Source organism: Dipodomys ordii, unplaced genomic scaffold (assembly GCF_000151885.1).
Source record: "Dipodomys ordii isolate 6190 unplaced genomic scaffold, Dord_2.0 Scaffold157, whole genome shotgun sequence".
NCBI lineage: Eukaryota > Metazoa > Chordata > Mammalia > Rodentia > Heteromyidae > Dipodomys > Dipodomys ordii.
In genome coordinates, this window is record NW_012267373.1 from 943,784 (window position 1) to 967,645 (window position 23,862).

The 23,862-nt window shown below is 38.7% G+C and overlaps 1 protein-coding gene across 1 annotated transcript in view; it reads right to left on the bottom strand.

Moving 5' to 3' along the window:
• The window catches only part of Slc35f1 (solute carrier family 35, member F1), a 141,470-nt gene that overhangs the window by 87,115 nt on the left and 30,493 nt on the right, over positions 1-23,862 (bottom strand). The gene's annotated exons all lie outside the window — the stretch shown is intronic.

Below are 23,862 nucleotides of genomic sequence, written 5' to 3' on the forward strand. Positions count from 1 at the left end.
AAACATGTTTCTAGACCTGAGTAAAACTTACCAGTACCCAAACCTACTGTTTCATAGAATACTCACATTTTCACATTCCTAGCTCCAAGTAAATGACTCCCTAGTGTTTATGTGAAATTTTCCACTTTATCAACAGTGGAAGAAGTTCCCTTCTACACACCCCAACCAACACAAACTAAGCACTTCCTGTGTATTTAGCTTATGATGATACTCCTTATCTATGGATGCCATCCATTTTATGTTTTATGACCAAGGTAGTCAAACCTAACAATCCTTAAATGATTGCTTGTACAGAGTCAATACTTATAATTTGCTGTAACTTGTTGATTTTGGTTCTTTGATATTAGTACAATGGATTCTAATTAAAATCTAAGATAGAGCTGAGAATTGTTGCTTAAGCAGAACTGGATTGGGTTCACATGCACTGTTGAATCTAGCGGAATGATAGACACATCCTCACTTGCCTGAACTTGTGCCAGCATGTTTATAATCTCACCTTTAAGCGTTCTGTCTTCAATACTTTTGATTTTAACATTTGAAGACAAAATTCAAGTTAGGCAGCAATTATTTTCTTATAAAAACAGGAAATCTCCCAAAAGTTAGTTATGGTATGGCTGCCTTAAGGTAATTAGATTAATTTATTTTCCTAAAGGACTTAGAGTTGGGCTGCTAAGAGTGTGGATAAGTGCTGGCTCGATGATTATTTCTACATCAATATTTTATAATTAGAAGTAGTAGGTGGTTGTGATTACATAAGGAATCTGTTGGAACTGGAGGCATGGATTGATTGGTAGAACAGTAACTGTGGCTTATACCTGTAATCCTAGCTACTTAGAAGGTTGAGATCTAAGGATCATGGCTTAAAGCCAGCCCAAGCAGGAAAATCCATGAGGCTCTTTCTCAAGTTAAATACTAAAAAAAAAGCTGGAAGTAGAACTGTGGCTCAAGGGTAGAGCAATAAAGCACTCAGTGATACCACCCAGGCCCTGAGTTCAAGCCCAAGCCCCAGGACCAGTATGGGGGGTGAGAGAGAGAGAGGGGGGGGAGGAGAGAGAGAGTATGTGTGCAGGAAAAAAAACTTGGGAAAATAAAAGTCAAGAGAGAGCTAAAGTACTGAGTTCAAGCCCTAATACCAATGTGTATGCATACTTTCTCTCTCCTCCACTTCCTCCCCCCGTCCCATCTTCTAGAAGGCTGGGGAACTGAGTTTGAAGGCAAAAAGGACAAGTATATAGTAAAATAAAAATCTTGAATTAAGCATGGTGGTATATGCTTTTAATCTCAGAAATCGTCAGGCAGGAAGATTGAGAAATCAAGGATAGCCCTTGATTTCTACATAGACTACATAGCTACATAGACTGTGTCTCAAAACAAAAACAAAAACAAAAAATAACACTTAGGATCTAGCTCAGTGGTAGAGCCTGCCTAAACTACCCAAGGCTCAGGACTACCTGACTGTTTCTGGCTTGTCACTCTTGCCTTGATGACTTTTAATGTCTTCTCACTGAGTTTAGGAGTCTTTGCTTCTCTCCTAAACAACTGTGTTCATCATCTAGCTGATCTCTCTGTGACTAATTCCAAACCACCTACCTTCACTGCACTTCAAGCAGTAAAGCTAAATTGTCCTGAATACATTGTCTAAGAAAGGAGAAGGGTATCACTTGTCTATTGTCATCTACACTTTTGGTTCTACAATACATTCACAACCTTACAAATCCTCCTCCCTTCTTTACATTTATAGGAAGGCCCACACGGAGATGTCATTCCCTTTTCATAAAGGGGAAACAACCAAATGTCCCATCCAGATAGTAGTTATACCTTTCAATAAGGTCCAATGTTGAAATTAGTATTGCTAGTATGAAACTTGGAAAACACATTTAGATTTAAGTCAAAAGTGCTCTCAGCAGGCCGGAGAAAGCATAGCTTTTGCCTCTGCATAACAGGCTTAACCAACCCTGATACAAAGATGAGACAGACTGGAAGCACTTCACCTCATCCGAACTTTCTTCCCTGGAACTGAAGTGTTTTAGGTCAGCCAATCTGGTCCCGGGCTTGAACTCAGGGCCTGGGTGCTGTCCCTGGGCTTTTTAGCTCAAGGCTAGTGCTCTACCACTTGAGCCACACCTCTACATCTGAGTTTTTGGAAGTTCCCTGGAGGGAAGAATCTCATGGACTTTCCTGCCTAGGCTGGCTTTGAACCATGTTCCTCAGATGTCAGCGTCCTGAGCAGACAAAATGACAGGCATGAGCCACAGCTGCCCAACTGCTTCATTTTCTGTTAGGGACAACTTTGCTTGTCTTTGTATTCTGTGATCCTGAGTTCTTTCAGGGAGAATGTCCTTTGTCCATTTTGGTTTGTGGCCACAGGTAGGATGAATATGCTGTGAAGGCTCCTCTGTGGCTTGTGCCTCTTGCATATTACAGTTCCTGGGACCGGTGGGTTGGTGGATAATAAGACTGTTTATAACCAAGCAGAATTAAATGTTCCATATCCTTTGTTGAGGGACTGCGAAACCTCCAGCCACTTCCATTCTGTGGTGTCTCCTGCTTTCTCATGAGCTGGTTCAAGGTTCAAGGTCTCAGGAGAGAATGCCCTGCTGGCTTCATTTATTATACCTGCACCCTTTGAGTGAGGAAAGGCTTCTCTGAGAGTCACACCCTGAAGCATAGGGAATGGGGTCATTTCTCTGACAACAGGTGGGCTTCTGTTGGAAGCAAGGTGTGTAGATGCTTTTGATGAAAAATGGATTTACCCTAGAAGGGTTTGCTACATACAATTCTATTTTCTTTTATGATGTGTATTAAATTATTCTTGGAAAATATACAGTTAATACCCTTCCCCAAGGAATCCAATTATGTAGGTAATATATCAACTAAGTTCTCAAACACCTTTCCACTGAGCTGTACACAGCTCTGGTTAAGGTCAGCCAAAGAATTTATTATAATAATGACCCATTAACATTGCTTGAACTTCTAGCCCTGAAGAGATAAGCAACACAAAAATGTTAAAATGCTGTAGTCAGCATGCCATGTTCTCAAGGATCTTGGCACGAACTCTCCCCTCAAGGGTATGTCCATATGGTCCTTGTTGGTCTTCAATCAATCACACATTCCTTAAGACCTGACATTCCATAATGACTTACGCCAATCACTTAAATTCTCTTGGGTCACATTTATTCACTTATCAAATATTTATTGAGGGCCTAATAAGTCTGTTTATGTACACATTGTTCATAGTAGGTTTATGGATATAATGATTAAGTTGATGAGAGCTATGTGGGCCAGGTGAATATGAAATTATACTTAGATCTTGTGCATAAAGCTCATAGGGTTTTAGACAAGAGGTATGAAGTACAGATGCCATGCATTATTATAATGCCAGGTGGAAAGTAAGAAAGGCAGAAGAAGTAAATGAGAATTCAGAAGAAAGGGATTACTTAGGGTAGAGGTGATGGATTTGTTTACTTAGTCTATCACAACAAAATATCACAACTATGTGTCTGAAACAGAGAAACTTATTTTCTCACAATTCTAGGAAGTTCAAGTTTTAGCTTTGATAGCACTAATTTCTTCTGAGGCCTCTCTCTTTATCTTGTAAATGTCCATCTTGTTCCTGTGTTTTCCACATGGCATTTTCTTCTGTGTCTTAATGTCTTTCTATCGGGACAGAAGTCATATTGGATTGGGTTCTACTAACATGATCTCATTTTATCTCAACTACATCATTAAAGATTTTCTTTGAGTTTTTTAGTTAATATATATTTTATAGTAAAGATTTCATGGAAGATTTTATGCAAATATAGTCACATCTGAGATATAGAGTAGGTCTTCAAAATATGAATTTGGGGGAGATATAATTCAGTTCATATGAGGTTGTTATATTAGCACAGGCAGAAAAGTAGACATGAGCAGAAATGAGGAAGTGCCTCAGGGTACAAATTTCATATCTTTTTGAGAAGGTGGAACCATAATGCCCTGGTTGGCCTACAACCTTTAAACAAAGTGATGACTGTATATCCTCCTTATGTAGCCCATTTCCCATATCTAGGTTATGTATGTGCCTTGAAGGCAAAATGACTATGGCATGCTTGCAACGTGACTTTCCATTGCTGGCATTAAACTGGTTAAGGGCAAAGAGGACCAGATGCACCTAAAAAACTCAGGTGTTGGACTTCCCAAACCTACGCAGCCAGTATGCAATTGTCAAACCACTTGAAGAGGGCCACAAAGAGAAGGCCACAATTTCTCACTACATAATACCTTCATCTTACTGGTTTACACAAACTTCAAGCCCTCAGAAATTCCAATACAGTCCTGATCCCAGCTGACTGCCTCAGTTTTCATGGTATAATTGTGCTTTACTAATAAATCACTTTCCTACTGTTTGTGGTTCATTTGCTGCACCTGGATGAATGCCCCCAATCTTAAAACTTGGGAACCTCTGGAATACTCCAATCACTGGTAACAACTAGGGATGGACTCAGGAAGGAAAATGAAACATGGGTAGGGCTTCTCTTTGACTCAGGCATGGAGTAACTGGCATATACCTTTATGCTTGCTAAAGTGGTTTACTTAGTATTGGACATCTAACCTACTCAGAGTCAAGCACTATAACAAGTTTCACTGTGTGTATGGGAAGAAGCTTTGGGTTTTCATTAGATGAACTTGGAAGAATGAAAGCTGGACCAGAGGTAGTTTGCTTACAATCACAAGAGAAAAGGCTAGTTTGAGAGTGGAGCTTCCTCTTGGAAAGGCATCTAAAACAGTGCACAAGTCAGAAAATTGGGTCCTAAGGCATCATCCGGTCCAGCCAAGGTATAATAAGCTATTGCTGTTCTTCAGTTTTCCAATTCTTTTTAAAAATGTACTTAATTTTTATTCTTTTACTTTCTTTCTATTAAATTAGAATTCCATCTTTCTCTTTTTTGCCACTTGCTACCACAAGAGTTCCAGTTGGTATGTACCCCAACTAAGATTTAATATCAGGTAGTAAAACCTTCTCAAGGAAAAAAGTGCTATATTTTTTTTTATGAAGTAGGATTTGAATTGAGGGGTTTATGCATGCCAGGCAGGCATTCTACAATGTGACACATACCCCCAACCTAGAAAAATGCCTTTAGAAGGAATTAGAAAATGAAAGACAGAGATGTGGCTCAAGTGGTAGAATATCTGTCTTATAAGCAGGAGGCTCTGGGTTCAAACCTCAGACCCACCAAGGAAGACAGAAAGACAGAAAGGCAGGGAAGAAGGAAGGAAGGAAGGAAGCAAGCAAACAAGCAAGGAAGCAAGGGAGGCACATGAAACATTTGAATATAGCTGCTATCAGATTGACAATCCTTAACTGCAGAAGAATAAAATTAGTAATCCTAATTATATAATAGTGGCCAAATCTTTGATGAATTACTTTGGGTTCTACCAAACTCCTCGCTTTCTTGCTCAGCATTAGGGCTTGAATTCAGAGCCTCACTCTTACTAGTGCTCTACCACTGATTCATGCCTCTAGTCATTCTTTGTCCCGGTCATCTTTCAGATAGTTTCTCTTTACTGTTTAGGTACATGCCTAGATCACAATCTGCTTCATTTAGGCTTTCCACTGTAGCTAAAATGAAAGGTGTGAAGAGCTGTAGGTAGCTATGGATTGAGAGGATTTCACCACCTTTTCTCCACAAGCTGGCCTTGAACCATCACTGTCCCATTCTCAGGCTCCCAAGTATCTGGCAGATTGTAAGGTATAACTTTCAGAAAAGTTTCATGAAAATCCAGGAACATGCCCTGGGAGGTCAAGGTTAATTGGCCTTCCTCTAGCCAGAGGAAGAAGGAGACATATTAGCATCATAGTTTCATTGTGCTTCCTTCCCCACTTTATAAAAGCCCTTAGTGTCCCTATTTTTTTAATATGATGATTTGAGGTGAATAGGCCCTTTACCTTCTCAACACAGTGATCCTTGGACAAATTTGGTTCCTTCTTGTCAGTTCTTGTCTCCTGAATATTGGCTTTCAAGTACTGAGCAGCCAAGATGCTGGGAAGCCAGTACATCTTCAGGTACTAATTAGGTATAATGTTAATTATAAGGAGAACTAATCATTCAGAAAGGCAGGAACTATAAGCCTGTCACCTTCTCCATGTCATCACATTCCTCAAGGTGGAAGAGCTGCTGCTACCCACACGTATTTGCATAGCGGGCTCCTTCTGTTCTACTGTTGTAACAAAGCAGCTCAGAATTGCACTAAAATTGTTTCCATTGAACAATAAAACAAGCATAATTTTACAACAGGCCACTGAAATGGTATGTATCATGTTGCTAACTTCGGAATAGAAAAATGTACATCAAACCTTTGGAATGATAGAAGAGAAATCCCATCCCGCCTCCCTCCCGCCCCCCCCCCTTTCATTTTTGTCATGTGGAGGGTCCTGGAGGGTGGAATTGAGAAAAGTCTTGGAAAGTCAGATTTAAGAGTAAGACACTAATTATTGCAAATAAGGGAAACAATGGGACTTATATTTCTTTGGGCCTGGCTTACTTCACTACATATGATTTTTTTCCAAGTCCTTCTACTTCTTTACAAATGGTGTGGTGTCATTCTTTCTGATGGAAGCATAGGATTCATATGTATAAACATATATGCATAATTTTATTGATCTATTCATCTATTGAGGGGCATCTGGGTTAGTTCCATTTCTTAGCTATGGTAAATAATGCTGCGATAAACATAGTTGTGCTGGTAGCTTTAGCATGCCCTTGTTTGTGATCCTTTGGGTAAATGCCCAAAAGTGGGATTGCTGGGTCATAGGGGAGCTCTATGTGGAGTCTTTTGAGGAATCTCCATACTACTTTCCAGAGTGGTTGAAAAGTTTACACTCCCACCAACAGTGTAGTAGCATTTCCTTTTGACCACATCCTTCCCAGCATCTGTTGTTATTAGATTTCTTGATTATAGCCATTCTATCTGGGGTGAGGTAGAATCTCAATGTTGTTTTGATTTGCATTTCTTTCATGGCCAGAGATGTTGAACATTTCTTCATGTGTCTATTGGCCATTGTTATTTTCTCTAGGATAATCTTAGCAAATGAGCAGAATAGCTCAATAGCTTTTTCACTGGCTTCAACTGTTTCTGTTCATAAGCTTTGTAGATTAGAATGATGATGCTTGTTATTGTGAATGTTAAAATGTGTTCTGTGACTTTAGCTAAGTATAACCACATCACAATACTGTGAAAATTTATGTAGTTATTTAATCTCAATGAAGAAACCTTTGGGGGAAAAAGTTGTATGCCTATGGTTGCTACAAAGGAAAGTTTATTGACTTAGAAAAGGACAAGTTGCAAAACCATGCATACAGTGTTCACTTTATAGCAACATGTAATCGTAAGTACCAGAGTTTAAGAGGATCTTGGGTGGCCCACAGAGATGAGGAAGAGCCATCTGGACCAGTCCAGGCCTCGTGCTCATCCCTCTTAAAACAGTATTTCCTATAATGCTTTGGATCGGCAATGTGAAATATCAGTCCCCTCCTCATACCTGGTCCTTCTCCATAAAACCAGAAAATACTTTTAGTGCCTTTGAGGGCTGGTATGAAGTAAGTAAAATGGGCAGACAAGACTGCTGCTCCTTTGGGAAGCTTTGCCCAGCCCTGGGAAACAGTTAGTTCACTGTGGGTTCTGTCTGGGCCTGATTGTCCTTTTTGCCTGTCTGTGATTCATATAGATGCTTTTCCTGACTTACTGTGAGGGTATTCTGTCTCACCAGTCTTGTGTTCTGACAGTTTTGGTTTGTTCTAAACCTCCTGTCAGATGTAGAAACCTTAGGGGTATTTGGCAAGAGGTTTAAAATTCACCTTTGGATCCATAATTGTGTATGTGATAGATTGTGTGTGTGTGTGTGTGTATGAACATAAATGTGATTTATGTGTATTAATCAGCTCTAGAGTGATACACATCAATTGAATAAGATGGGTTTACCTCTAGGAATAGATATAAACGTGTTTACAAATTGTGTATTATTTTTCCAAAATAGCTTATGCTTATACTAAGGAAATGATGGATAAGAAAGAACATTTTCATCCAGCACTCCTTTGTTTTCAGGTTGTAAAAATTCAATCTTCCAAGCATAAACTAGTTGGGACCAGCTCTATTTTTGTCTGTTGTCCCTTCATACAAAACAAGGCCTTCTTTCATTCTCAAAAATGTTAACTTGAAGCCAGGCACTTGTGGCTCATGCCTGTAATTGTAGCTACTCAGGAGGCTGAGATCTGAGGATCACGGTTCAAAGCCAGCCCTGGCAGGGAAGTCCATGAGAGTCTTATTGTCCAACTAATCATGAAATAGAAGTAAGTTCAAGTGGTAGAGTGCCAGCTTTGAACCAAAGGAGCTCAGGGATGGTAACCAGGACCAGAGTTCAAGCACTTTGACGAGAGAGAGAGAGAGAGAGAGAGAGAGAGAGAGAGAGAGAGAGAGAGAGAGAGAGAGAGAGTTAACTTTAACTTGAGAGCATGGGTGGAATTGGAACAAATATGGGAGAATGGTCAAGTTGCGTTGTACTCATAATCTGATTTGTTGAATTAAAACATCTTTGTACAACTACTTAATCTGGTTTGTTGAATTAAAACATCTTTGTACAGCTTTTTAAATAACAAATATTTCACTTTGAAATAACTTTTATGGTTGTTTTACTGCTGCAACATAAGCTCATAAGATTTATAAGATCTGAGTAACTGCATGTCTGTCATTCTCATTGAGTGAAGCAATATAAAGAGAAACTAGAATGCCTTTGAGCAATGTCATCCTTCATGGGTTCAAAATCCGAATTTTACTTGACACAGAACAATATTGCTGCAAAAACAGAGTATCTTTGTCTTCACAGCTTGCACAGTTGACTGAAACTCAGACTGATTTAATTGTCTGAATGAATGGATAAAATAATCACAGCATTTTTTAACCATTTACATTTGCTTTATTAAGACTGAAACTCTAAGTGAATTAAATATTTCAAGGAAAAACATTCTAGAAGGAGAGTATCTATGACATAACAATAATTCACAATAAAAGAAAATGTTTCTTTCCCTGGTAAGTTTTCTATAACTGCAAATAGCAGGTTGTTAGGACCAAGAGAAGGTCTCTGATTTAGAACAGCATTTGTCTTGTCTACAAGTTTATGAGACTGATGCCTTTATAGGACCAAGGTCAGTTGGACTGGGGCTTTCCCAGTGGGGAGCAAGTGAGCTTTTCAAATGTTAAGTAGGATTTTTTTCCCCTGCCTTCTTCCTTCTGAAAGCAGACAATTTAAAGTCTTAAAATTCAACTCTGAATTGTTATAGGGCGGTTGTAAAGGCCCAGTACAGTTTGGGCTGCTGGTCATGCATGGTCTTTATTCAGGCCCAATCCTCAGGAGGCAGATCCATTGTGAACAATCTTGAGTTTTGTGTTTTCCCAATCCTCTTTCATCCTGCTAATAGATCCAGGAATCAGAGAAACTTTTACCTAGTCACAGATATGGTCAAGTTGATCTGGTCTCTATACTTTCTAAACCAGAGGGAGGAAAATAACTTCATAATAGGGCAAAACATTCTATTCCTGAAATTTACAAAAAGGCTACAAAAAAGCCCATTGAGTATTTGAAAGAAAAAAATTCTAAAATTATTGGTTTCTCATATTATCTATTTTATACACACTGAGGTATACTTAAGTTATCTGAAGATTTAACAACAATAACATAAAAAGAGTCCAGTGTTTTTGCCTTACATCTATAATCCTAGCTACTCAGGAGGACTGAAATTTGAAGCCAGCCTGGGCAAAAAGTACATGAATCCCTTATATCTGATTGACCACCAAAAAGCCAAAAGTGGAGCTGGGATTCAAATCGTAGAGCATTAACCTTGAGCAAAAAGTTCAGATTCAGTGCCCAGGCCCTGAGTTCCAGCCCCAGAACCCTCCCCCCCTCAAAAAAAAAGAAAGAAAACAAAAAAAGAAAAAGGAAGGAAGGGAGAGAAGACAAGAAAAGGTAAGAAAAAACTAAATAAAGGAAAAGGAAGAGAAGAATTAGCTTGATCCAGTTATCAGGCAAAATGACTAAAGTGTATCTTTTCCTAATTGCCAGTATTTCAGGAGTTTTCAGGAGTAGGACATGATCTTCCTTCCTTCCTTCCTTCCTTCCCTCCTTCCCCTCCCTCCCTCTTTTCCTCCTTTCCTCTCTTTTTCCTTTTTTGTCTCAGTGCTGGAGATCAAACCCAGACCCTCCTACATGCTATGCAAACGCTTTACCACTGAGCTAAATCTCAACTCTAAAATGATGTGTAGATATGTGTAAGTAGTGAAATAGCCATCAACAATACTGGCATACCCATCACTTCACATGGTAACATTTTTAAGTGTAAGTACACCTAAAATCTAATTCTCTTAGCAAATTTCAATATATAATCCAATCTTACTTATTAACTATAGTTCTCATTCTGGGTTTTTTTTTCTGGTCAGTCATCCACGAAAAATCCAATCATTGACTTAACTACATTGTGTATTTCTTTGATTTGTTCCTTCTCTGATTTATTCTTTCCCTCAATTTATCTTAAACTCTAGGCTCATAGGTCTTATGATAAGCATCTTTGTGGTGGAAATTGAAATTGTCTTTCTTATCAGCAGGTGGCTAACTTGGTGCCAAGATCAGTCCCAGAATAACCAGCAAGGAGAACATAACCTACCAAGACATCTAATGACACAAATACCTTTATCTTTGGTCTTTGTTCTTTCTTTTTTAATTTAAATTTTATTTTAAAGATGATGTACAGAGGGGTTACAGTTACATAAGTAAGGTAATAAGTACATTTCTTTTTTTCCTTTGGATTGTGAAAATACCGTACAGAGGGGTTAGAATTACATACAGAGGGGTTAGAATTACATGAGAAAGGTAATGAATACATCTCTTATCAAGCATTGTTGCCTCCTCCTTTGTTTCCCCTTCCCATCTTCCCCCCACCCTCACCAAAGTTGTAAAGTTCATTTTTCGACATAACGACTTGTACATCTCATTGTTGCAATGGGTCCACCTCTATCCCTATTTAAACAATTTGTTTTTTCCCTTCCCCTCCACAAATTATGCCAACATCAAATACAGTGAAAACAGGGGTTATACTGTGGGAGAGAGACATATAAAGCAACAAAGAAATACTTCTTTTTGAAATGCTGCCCTCCTTTTGAAGTGTTACCCTGTCCCTCTTTTTCTCCCACTCTCTCCACCATTCCCTTCTCCCCCAAGTTGTAAAGTTTGTTTTCAACATAGTGTCTAGAGAATATCAGTTACGTTGGTTCATGCTTTGTCCGATCATTTCTGTAATTCCCCTTCCTTTCCCCAAATCAGATAACCTTACATAGAAGACAACGGGATTTTTCCCCCCAAGTCTTTACATTTCCTTATGAATGAGTAGATTTCATTCTTTCTGATAAAAGCATAAAAATCATATTAAGTGAAGTAATTCAGACCCAAAGAAACATAGGCTCCATGGTTCTCCTCATTTGCAATAATTAATATACGTCTACGATAGTCCTAGCAGAGGATCACAATAGCTCAATAGCCATGTGCATATGATCATACAAAATGATGCTGATCGAAATGAACTCCAAGATATGGAAACAAGAGGAATGTTTTGTTTCTTTGTTTTTGTTTTTTAATATACTATGTGAAGTGATTTCTTTTTATTTCTTCCCCCCCTTTGGTTCATCCCCTGTTACTCTTTAATTTTGGTACACTGTGTCTTATATATATGTTTATCTGATCTGGGAAAGGGAAGAGGAATAACAAAATGGTGAGACAAAGGACAAAGGGTGAACCAAGGCAACAGTGATACTCACAACACACTATGTTGGAAATGAACTTTACAACTTGTGGGGAGGGAAGTTGGGGGGGAGGAAAAGTGGGAGAAAACAAGGGAGGAGATAATGTTCCACAAGAAATGTGTTCATGACCTTACTTATGAAACTGTAACCCCTCTGACATCACCCTTACAATAAAATAATTTTTTTTAAAAAAGGGAACAGAAATAAAAAACAGTGACAACAAGAAATAAAACCATGGGGATAAAAGAAGAAATAATTGCAAACAGTACAATAACAAACCCTCTTGTTTCCATTTCTTGGAGTTGATTTCAATAAGCATCATTTTATATGATCATTTGCACATAGTTTTCGAGCCACTGTGATCCTCTCCTAAGAGTATCCTCCTTTGTTCTTAAAATTAATCATGTCCAAGTGTAATTATTTGTCTTTTACTATGCTTTAGATAAACTAGGAGATGTATAGACATAGTCTGGTTGTTATAAATCAGGGAAACCATGCAGCCTATGTTTCTTTGGGTCTGGCTTCCTTCACCTAATATAATTTTTTTCAAGTCTTTCAATTTCCTTACAAATGGAGCAATGTCATTTCTGATGAAAGCATAGAATTTTCTTGATCCATTCATCCACTGAGGGGCATCTGGGTTGATTCCATATCTTAGCTCTTTTCTATGTAAACTTCAAAGGTACTGGTTGATACTCCCAAAATAGCACCAGGACCTTATTTCTCCATGTAGCCACGCTGAGAATAAACTTGTTTTTTGCTTTTATATCAATTTTTTCCATTTGGACTTTGGAGGCTACTAGCTGGGCCTGGTCTGTTTCCCATTCCCCCCAAGTTAGGCCAAACATCCCTATATAAATGGATCTATATGTTCAAATATGCTTAGACTTCCTTGCTTTTTTTTTTTTCAGTCATGGGGTCTGAACTTCGGGCCAGGCACGGTCCCTCAGTTCTTCAGCTCAAGGGTAGTGCTCTAGCACTTGAGCCACAGCACCACTTCTGGCTTTTTCTGCTTATGTGGTGCTGAGGAATGGAACCTAGGGCCTCATCCATGCAAGGCAAGCACTCTACCACTGAGCCACCTTCCTAGCCCCCCTTGCTTTCTTTTTTAAGATTCTACACAAAAGTAAGATCATGCAGTATTTTACATATTTTACTTTTTAAAATACTATTCCATTTTTTGTGTGTGTGCACACATACGTGCACAGTTTCAAATAGTACAAAACTATATTAATGAAAACAGTATAGTAGTGTTATGGAAACAGATACACAGACCAATGGAATGAGGTAAGAGCCCAGAAATTAACCTTTGTATACATAGTCAACTATTTTCAACAAAAATATCCAAAAGACACAATGGGGAAAAGACAGTCTCAATAGTACATGGTGTTAGGGAAACAGAGTATCTCTATACAAAAGAATAAAAATAGGCCTTTTTCTTATACTTGATGTGAAAACCAACTCAAAATGGATTGAAGACTTAAATGTAAAGCAAGAGAAACTATAAAACTCAGGAAAAAAAAACACCAGGGAAGAATTCCTTGACCTTAGCATTGGCAATGACTTTTTTAGACACCATACCATAAACTCAAACAGTAAAAGCAAAACCAAGCACATTGAACAACTATTTTAAAATAAAAAGCTTCTACAAAGTGAAATAAACAACAAAATGAAAAGGCCACTTATGAACTAGGTGAAAATATTTATTAACCAGATATCTGATGAGCAATTAATATCCAAAAAAAGAGTTCATATAACTCAATATCAAAGTAAATAGCCAATTGAAAACTGGGCAAAGAAGTTGAACAGATATTACTCCAATGAATATGAAAAAAATGTCCAACATGTATATCAAGAAAGGTGTTCAACATCATTAATCACTAAGGAAGTACAAATCAAAACCATGGTGAGATAGAGCAAAGCCAATCCAAACAACAATGGCAAGAATATAAAAGAAACTGTTGAAACTGTAAGAGTAGAGGAAATAAAACACTTGTACACTGTTGGTAGTAATGCAAATTGGTACTGCCATGTGGTGTTTTCCCAAAAATTAAAAATAAAATACTGCCATACCATTCAGCAATGCATGTTCTAGATTTGTACTCAAAAGAAGTAAAATCAGTACTTCAGTTAATCTGTGCTCCTATGTTCTTACAATAGCCAAAATGTCTCCCACTAGTGAATGGCTAAAAAAAACTGTGTACACATACATGAGTATGTGTAATATTTATAATCTATCTCTATATATGAATATCATTCAGCTTTAAAAATAACTGTTTTGTTTCTTGCCACTGAATAATCACTGTTCTCATGTGATTAAGGAATTTCAGTCAGATGTATAGATTTTCTTATTCTGTGATTTATTTTTATTAGACTTCAGTAAATGAAGATCCTTTGAAAGACAGTAGGCAAAAAACAAAGGAAAAAAAAGGGAGTTTCTTAAGAATCAGAAGTGCCATTTCCAGGAAAGATTTAAACATTTTGATGGGAGTTTATAGCAGGAAACCTTTTGGTGAATCTTCCAGTGTGTGTCAAATGTTACCTGAAACACGACTGCTCCATGACTAGACCCAATGTAAATTAAATACATTGTACAGTGGCTCCCGAGGAAACAGGCTGCTACTGAACCAACACTGCCTGCCTGGGAGGCCAGAGACAGAGAGTGGCTGAAATCAGCATCTTTCTGCCTGGAGATAGTGAATGATTTATAGGCTAGGAGAGACAAGGGTCTCCTTTGCCTGTAACAAAGGATATTTTTAATTCTTAGTTGTGAAAATTCTGTTTTCTGGTTCAGGCAGCTTTAAGATTAATATGCTTCCTAAAATTGAAATGACTCATTAAAATCTGTACTCTTGAGTGGGCTGGAGTCTTGGTTCGCACATTTCTCAGAGAGCTGTTTCATCTGGAAGTTTCTAGAGAAGTCTTTCCAACCACCCACACCCTGGATAACTAGAGGAAACACGATTAAGAGGCTGTCAAGGAAAAAGCCAACACAGCAGAGTGGAAACTGTGTTATCATTGAAGAAAGACTGTCGGACCAAAAGGTGATCTAGAGCAGGAAAGAATTTAGCTTCTTGTTAGTGTGTTTTTGTTTGTTTGTTTGTTTTTGTGTATATGTGTTTAACTTGGTTATAATTTTCAGGGCTCTTTTTTCTTTGATCCAGTGGTAAAGGCTTGGCATTAATTGCAACACTTGTCAGTCTGAGCAAAGACGGTGAGGGAGAAGAAATGGAAATAAAAACATGCCCTCAAAATGTGAGTGCTCCCTCTGACAGCAGAACAATGTCAGCATTGGTATCTTGGTGCAAGAGGAGGAAGAGGAGAGTGAGAGAAGAGGAGAGGTAACATCCATGTGCCTGCATTGGGCAAGGGGCTAGTCTATAAATTATCATTTCACAGATTGGCTTGTGACCATAGGACAGTGACTTGTGCATATCTGAAAACAATGAGATCCTACCAAAAGGTTGAAATGGAGAGTGTGTGTGTGTGTGTGTGTGTGTGTGTGTGTGTGTGTGTGTGTGTGTGTGTGTGTGTGTGATAGAGAGAGACAGAAACAGAGAGAATGAACTGGGCATGAATAATAACATTGATATGGGACAAAGGGAGACTCTCTGGAGGGAATGGGTGTCTATAGAAAATATCTGCCTTTACCAGCTTGAGAGATAGCCCAGAGCCCTGGAAAGTTGTCTTTTCTTCAAGTTGTCTGGGAAAATTATCATAAGGCCCTAGCAGTTCACCAGACAGGAAAGCCTGTGCCTTTATTTGGGTTAGGAGAGAGTTTCTGGAATTTACCACTTCACCATAGATGGCTCATTCATAGCCTCAAATTAGATAACCTGGACCACTAGTCTTACTCATTTTTTTTCTTATTTACCCAGGCCGGTCATAAACTCACAGTCCTCTTGCCTCCATCTCCCAAGTGTGAGATTACAGATGTGAGTCTGCTCCAATCTTTTCTTACTCTATGTGTACATGTCTAGATGTACCTAGCAAATCGAAATGTTTCTTGAATTAACACAATGAGCAATGAACCAATACATATTTATTATTTGAAACTTGGGCAGATTCATTCCCAGTAAATTTGTTCAAAAGAAAATACTTATATTATCTTAGGGTTGTTTTTTTAATTAAGAGAGAAAAAAAAGAGGTACTAAGGAAGAAATGCAGGTGTAAGATAATGGACCTCAAGTAAAGTACATTTTGGTTCCCTGGAGCTGAGCTCTTGAAAAACACCTGGGATCTAAGTAAGAGGGTAGAAAACTGCGCTTGTGTGAAGGGTAAACAAAGGAGGAGGCTGCAATGCTTGATAAGAAATGTACTCATTATCTTGCCCATATAATTGTAACCCCTCTGTATAGTATGTTCACAAAAAATTAAAATTAAAAAAAAGAAAAAGAAAAAGAAAAATGCGCTTGTCTGTGCCATGCATCATGCTGGATGTGGCGTACCATGTGATCAGCAATTTTCTTTTCAAATAGCTCACATTCTAGATGAGGAAACTGTTATTAAGCACAGCACAAAAGGGATGTTAAATACAGCCAGGGTATGTGTTGTAATGTGTATGTTGGAGAGAGAGGGAGAGAGAAAGAGAGAGAGAGAGTATACTCAGTTTGAGGAGGTCCTGTGAATTTGTCCCTTGGCTGAACGTTAGTAAGGAAAGAACTTAGCTGCTCAATTTTGTCTATGGTATATATGTGTCTGGAGAAAATTGTCACATAAACGCCCCCAACCCTCCAGTTTTGCAGAGGTTAACAAAGCAGAATTGAATAAAAATAACCTGTTATATTTGGGGAGGAATGATTTCAGTTTGTTCATTCCAGACATAACAAATCAAGTTCTGAGAAGCGTCAGACAGTGAGTTTGTTATACTAAACCAGAAAGACCTGATCCCTGCCATCACGGAACTTAAAACACAGCAGCTCTGAGCTGGGCTCACCAGCTCGAGTGTCTCCAGGATGAGACTATGGATAGAGACTATGGCCAAGGGAAGGCGCCTGCCCGGCCTGCTACAAACTGCTGCCCAGGCTCTGGGATGCTGTCAGTCACACAGACCTGTTGTTGCCAGGTCTGACTTTCAATACAATCTGGAAATTCATATTTTTAAGTGAAATGCCCTACTTTAAAACATGTTTCCAACTAATTAAAAATTTTAATAAACATTGTGTGGGTCAAACACAACACCATCTGTGGTTTAGTCCGGATTTGGCTTGTGTCCTCCTCATTTGCCACTTCTGTAAATACTTTTAATAAATCACTAGGAGAAAATGAATAATCAGTAGGGGGAAGAGAAGGGAAGTCCTTACATATGTCAAAGGATGTTCCTCAAGAGAAACTTCTTCCACATTAAAGTCACTATAGGGAAAAAGAGAATGTTGCTTATATTGTTTGTGTTTTCCTCCTCATTTTATGACTAGAGATTTTGCTTCTCTCTATATTTTCCCTCTTTCTACCATATGCAGCCTCCTGACAATGTACTGTTTTATTGCCTCAGAGAAATAGTCTAAAACCAATGTACAGTTAGCCTGCAAATCATTCTGGCTTTTATTTTTCAAAGCCTTAGCCCAAAGGAGTCATTTGTAGAAGAGGTAGAAGAAGAATTTTCCATGGTAGGCAATTTTGGATAATCTAAGGACATAGCTAAACTTGCCTCCTACCCCAGGCAAATAAGAAATTCACTCCCAAGTTCATCCCAGAGACAGAAAAAGAAAAGTGACATATATTGAGTTTCAGAACAGTGATTGGGTCTCATTGCTGCATCTACACAGAGGTTCTGTGAGCAGCTTAAAGAGCATACCTGTACCCCTAGCATAGCCCCAGAAGCTGCAGGACCAGAAGGGGCATTGAAAACAGAATCACAGATAAGCACACGGTGATTGCATCTTGTGTTTAGCCCATGCCTATGACTATGGCTGAAACCCCCAGCAAACTTTTTCTGTTAGCAGCCACCTCTCAATGGTAACTAAAGTTAGAAACAGGGGAATAAGAGAAAATATAAAGATGTCATTTCCTCTAAATCTAAAAGATATATATTACACTTCTCACTTACAGAGACCCCACATGCTTATGATGTTTTCCTATCAAATCTTTCCCAAATCCTTCCGCTTTAAAAAATCATATACGAAGCATATGCTTTTCTGCCACTAATTCTCTGAAAGACTTGAGACAGCTCCTGCTTCCCCCTCCCTGGATATTAGTAGTCCTTTGGAGGACTAAATAGAAAGAGTATAGAGGGGAAGAATTGGGGTATTTGTTGCTATTACTCGTGGCCTCTGGGTGCTGGAGACAGAAGGTTTTACAAGGTATTGGGTTTTTCTGCTTTATGGTTCACACAGCCTGGGAGCATGGAAACCTCTGGGCTACATTTCTGGGAATCCTGTTCCAGGTATGGTAAGACCAGCTACTCTGCCTTTCAAAAGCATTACCGAGATTCTTTCTGTTAATAATGACTCCAGGATCTACTTGCAGTCCTGCAGTGTTGTAGACTGATGGTGGGCATGTGTGGTTACCCTAGCTCCACTATGGGAGACCCTGTCCTCTGATGTGTCTTATTGGAGAAACACTTCCTTCTGGAAACTATCCCTAAATGATTGCTTTCTAAATCACTCAGAGAATTTTCAGTCAGAGAATTTCCAAAGGTAAGCTGGTCCCACTGGTAATTTTGTTCACTGGAAGATCCACTGTTTCAACATAAGTGAAAAAGGAAAGGAATTGATCTCTGCATCCTGGCTCAGAGAGACAAGGAAAATGAAGAAAGGTCAAAAATGAGCCAATATTTATAATCTTGCTTTTAAGGAGGTATACCAATAAATAATTTTAAACAACAGAGAAGCAGGAAAGAAGAGGCCAACGATAACTTCCAAAATACACCAATTAATGTTAAATTGATCATGGGCAATTTGTAGGTCTACTAAGCTCTATTTCAGACAGTATCTCCACCCCACCATCCCTTTCCCAGGGCTTGAACTCAGGGCCTGAGACCTCTCCCTGACAGTCTTTGTGCTCAAAGGTAGTGCTCTACCACTTGAACCACAGTGTTTCTGGCTTTTTCTGAGTAGTTTATTGGAGAAAAGAGTCAGATGGACTTCCCTATCCTGAATGGCTTTGAATCATGATCTTCTGATCTCAGTGTCCTAAACAGCTAAGATTACAGGTGTGAGCCACCAATGCCCTGCAAGACTTGAACTCTGGGCCTGGGTACTGTCCCTGCCCTTCTTTTTGCTCAGGCTAGCATCCTACCACTTGAGTCACAGCGCCACTTATCAGACAGCATCTTTATATAGCTTGAATCTTCTTGAATTAAGTAGTTTACTATTCTAGGTAATAACACTTTATTGGGAAGTACATGATTTGGATTCCTACCTGATGGCCACTGTTAAGTATTGATCTCAACTTTTAATGTTGTCATCTCTGTAGCTTTTCTCTGAAAAGCAATTTCTTCCTTTTCTAGGCATGACTTAACACCTTTACTCTTTGTCATCAATAATAGCTCTCAGTCATCCAGGTGGAAAACACCTCTAACCTTAATTTCCCAAAGTGGAACTTCAGTTTACCTTGTGACCACAGAATACAAACAACCAATCACTTCTATCTGTCATGGGCTTTAGAGCCACCTAGCAAACTTCAGACAGTAAAGATCTAATGGTATTTCAAGACATCTGGAGTTACTATGATGGATGACTGCAATTTGAGCCCCACAGGTTTTCATATTTTTAAATATATATTTATTGTAAAAATACTGTACAGAGGGGTTACAGTTTGAGGGGTACAGTTAAGGTATTGAATACATTTCCTATCGAGCACTGTTATCCCCTCCTTTGTTTTCCCTCCTTCCTTTCCCACTTCTCCAACTCCTCCCCCCCAAGTTGTAAAGTTCATTTTCAACATAGAGTCTTGTACTTCTCATGGCTAAAATGGGTCAACCTGTACCCTTGTTTCAACATTTTGTTATTTCCCTTCCCCTCCCCAAATTAGAATAATGCATATACAAGATGCAGGGCACTGAATTCAAATACAGTGACAATAGGGGGTATACCATGGGGGAAGAACATACAAAAGAAACAAAAAAATCACATAGTACATTATAAGTACATTAAAAACAACAGCAAGAAAGATAAAACCTCTTGTGTCCCTGTCTTGGGGTTCATTTCACTTAGCACCATCTTATATGGTCATATGTATATAGCTTTTGACCTTTTCTTCTGGTAAGATTATCCTAGATGTATACTAGTTATTGCAAATAAGGGCTAAAGACTTAAAGAGAGATTTCTCTGAAGAGAAAATAAGCATGACTAGTAGACACATAAAGAAATGCTCAACTTCTCTAGCCATAAAAGAAATGCAAATCAAAACAACATTGAGATTCCACCAGTTAGCCAGTTAGAATGGCTATAATCAAAAAATCTAATAACAACAGATGCCGGAGGGGATGTGACCAAAAAGAAACCCTACTGCATTGCTGGTGGGAGTGTAAACTTGTTCAACCACTTTGGAAAGCAGTATGGAGGTTCCTCAAAAGACTCCACATAGAGCTCCCCTATGACCCAGCAATCTCACTTTTGGGGCATTTACCCAAATGATCACAAACAAGGCCATACTAAAGCTACCAGCTCAACTATGTTTAATGCAACATTATTCACCATAGCTAAGATATGGAACCAACCCAGATGCCCCTCAGTAGATGAATGGATCAAGAAGATGTGGTATATATACAAAATGAGTTCTTTGCCTCTATCAGGAAGAATGACACCGCCCATTTGTTAGGAAATGAAAAGACTTGGAAAAAAATTATATTAAATAAAGTAAGCCAGGCCCAAAGAAACATAGGTCCCAGGTTTTCTTATGTTGAAGGCACATTTTGAGAGATGTTTTAAAGTTTTAGAGCTCTTTCCTAAGATAAATCATTCTAGAGTATTTTTTTTATTTTTTTGTGAACATACTGTACAGAGGGGTTACAATTACATGGGCAAGATAATGAGTACATTTCTTATCAAGCATTGCAGCCTCCTTCTTTGTTTACCCTTCACATCCCTTCCCAGCCTCCCCCCACCTTTCCCACCCAATCCTCCCCCCCACCAAAGTTGTAAAGTTTGTTTTCGACATGACAACTTGTACTTCTCATTGTTGCAACGGGTCCACCTGTATCCTTAAACGACTTGTTTTTCCCCTTCTCCTCCACAAATTATACCGACATCAAATATAGTGAAAGCAGGGATTATACTGCGGGGGAGGTGAGTATTAAAAAAGTAATAGGTTTTAATATATTCATAAAAATACTTAAGTATTAATATATATTATATATTCAAGAAATTAAATTTGATCATGAGAATGTACCATTAAAGTTATTTTATAAGCCATTGATAAGTCTAAAAAGTAACACATTATATTACAAATGTTTTTGTGAATATACATATATAACACATACACATGGAAACAAATCATTTCATAACAGTAAATATTAAAACACCCACATTAATTTATCTTATGATTAACTTTAAATTGCTTTTTCATGCTAGGGTTTATTGTCTAAATTTCTTAAGACCAATGGAAGAATTGGAATGGAGATAAAAAAGGTAAAGAAAATATTGGAAAACATAGACTTGATAGAAAGTACTATGCCAATCAAAAGTAATTTTTTTAAAAAATAAAATTACCAAGTGTACTTTATATTACTAGACCTAACAATCATTAAGAATCACCTTAAAAGAGCTCCTTCTTCAATAGGCCAATTTTTATTTTCTCTATTTTAAACATACATTACTAGGGATATACAGGCTAAAGATAATTCAACTTCTGATTAAAACTTTAATAGTGGATCTCCTTTTCACTAAGTATTTTTGTCTGAAATGGCTTTCAATCTTTAAAAAAATAATCATTTAGGGGCTGGGAAGGTGGCTCAGTGGTAGAGCGCTTGCCTTGCATGCAAGAGGCCCAGGGTTCGATTCCTCAGCACCACATAAGCAAAAAGAAAAAAAGCCGGAGTAGTGCTGTGGCTCAAGTGGTAGAGCACTAGCTAGCCTTAAGTTGAAGAGCTGAGGTACAGTGCCCAGGCCCAGAGTTCAGGCCCCACAACCGGACCCCCCCAAAAAATCATTTAGATCTTGTATTTAAAGAATCCCATGGACTCCACTCCCAAATTACTCAAGCTGATTCAAAACTTTGGCAAAGTAGCAGGGTACAAAATTAACCCTCAAAAATCAATGGCTTTTTTATATGCCAACAATGAGAAAAGTGTGGCTGAGATTAGGAAAGCAATTCCATTCGTAATAGCCCCACAAAAAATAAAATACCTAGGAATTAACTTAACCAAAGAAGTGAAGGACCTCTATGATGAAAACTTTAAAATCTTGAAAAAGGAAATCAAAAAGAACGTAGAAAGGGGCAAAAACTCCCATGCTCCTGGATTGGAAGGATCAACATCTTGGAAATGGCAATACTTCCCAAGGCTATCTACAAATTCATTGTGATACCTATCTGCCGCTACCGCCTGGACCAGCAAGGAAGACGCAACACCGAACTCTTCTCTCTGCAGTTTATTCAGGACCTTTGAGCAATCTTCTGACCCCCAACCCCGGGGAGAATTCCCCACAGCCTTAAGTACCCGCTGGGTAGCCAACCCTGATACGCCAGGTGGGAACCACCAATAGGTTCAGGTGCGCGGAAGCAAGCCAGATTCTTTGCCTTAGCCATATAAGGAGTTGTTTACCACAGAGAGCACTCGCCATCGCCATCGGGAAGGCGGAGGGCGGAAGCCGGCGCCATCTTCCAGGTGCGGCTGCACGCAGCTCTCTACACCTATCAATATTCCAACCTCATTCTTCAAGGAAATAGAAGAGGCAATACAAAAATTCATATGGAACAATAAAAGACCCTGAATAGCAAAAACAATCCTTAAGAACAGTGCTGGAGGAATAGCAATACCATTTCAAACTCTACTACCAAGCCATAGTAAGCAAAACAGCTTGGTACTGGCACAAGAACAGACCTCAGGACCAATGGAATAGAATTGAAAACCCAGAAATGAACCCACCCACCTATAGCCACCTAATCTTCAATAAGGGAGCTAAAAAAATAGAATTGAAGAAAGACAGCTTCTTCAGTAAATGGTGCTGGCAAAATCGGTTAGCTACTTGTAGAAAACTAAAGCTAGATCCTTATATATCACCCTGCACCAGAATCAACTCCAAATGGATCAAAGACCTCGGAGTCAAAGCAGACACTCTGAAAACATTACAGGATGGAATAGGAGAAACGCTAGGTCTCCTTGGCACAGGCCGAAATTTTCTTACTAGTGACCTAGAAACACAACCAATCAAAGAAAGGTTGGACAAATGGGATTGCATGAAATTGCAGAGCTTCTGCATGGCAAAGAACATAGCTAGCAAGATCAATAGAAAGCCCACGGATTGGGAGATCTCCACTAACCGTACAACGGACAAGGGCCTCATATCTAAAATATACCTGAACTCAAAAACTTAAATCCCCCAACAACAAATCTTCAAAGAAACAACTGTCCAATAAGTAAGTGGGCTAAAGAGAAACTTAAAGAGAAACTTCTCTGAAGAGGAAAGAAGCATGGCCAATAGACACATGAAGAAATGCTCAAGCTCTCTAGCCATAAAAGAAATGCAAATCAAAACAACACTGAGATACTACCTCACCTCAGTTAGAATAGCTATAATCAAGAACTCGAATAACAATAGATGCTGGAGGGGATGTGGACATAGGGAACCTTACTATATTGTTGGTGGGAGTGTAAACTTGTTCAACCACTTTGGAAAGCAGTATGAGGTTCCTCAAAAGACTCCACATAGAGCTCCCCTATGACCCAGCAATACCATTTTTGGGCATTTACCCAAATGATCACAAACAAGACCATACTAAAGCTACCAGCACAACTATATTTATTGCAGCTTTATTTACTATAGCTAAGATATGGAACCAACCGAGATGCCCCTCCGTAGATGAATGGATCAAGAAAATGTGGTATATATACACAATGGAATTCTATGCCTCCATCAGAAAGAATGACATTGCCCCATT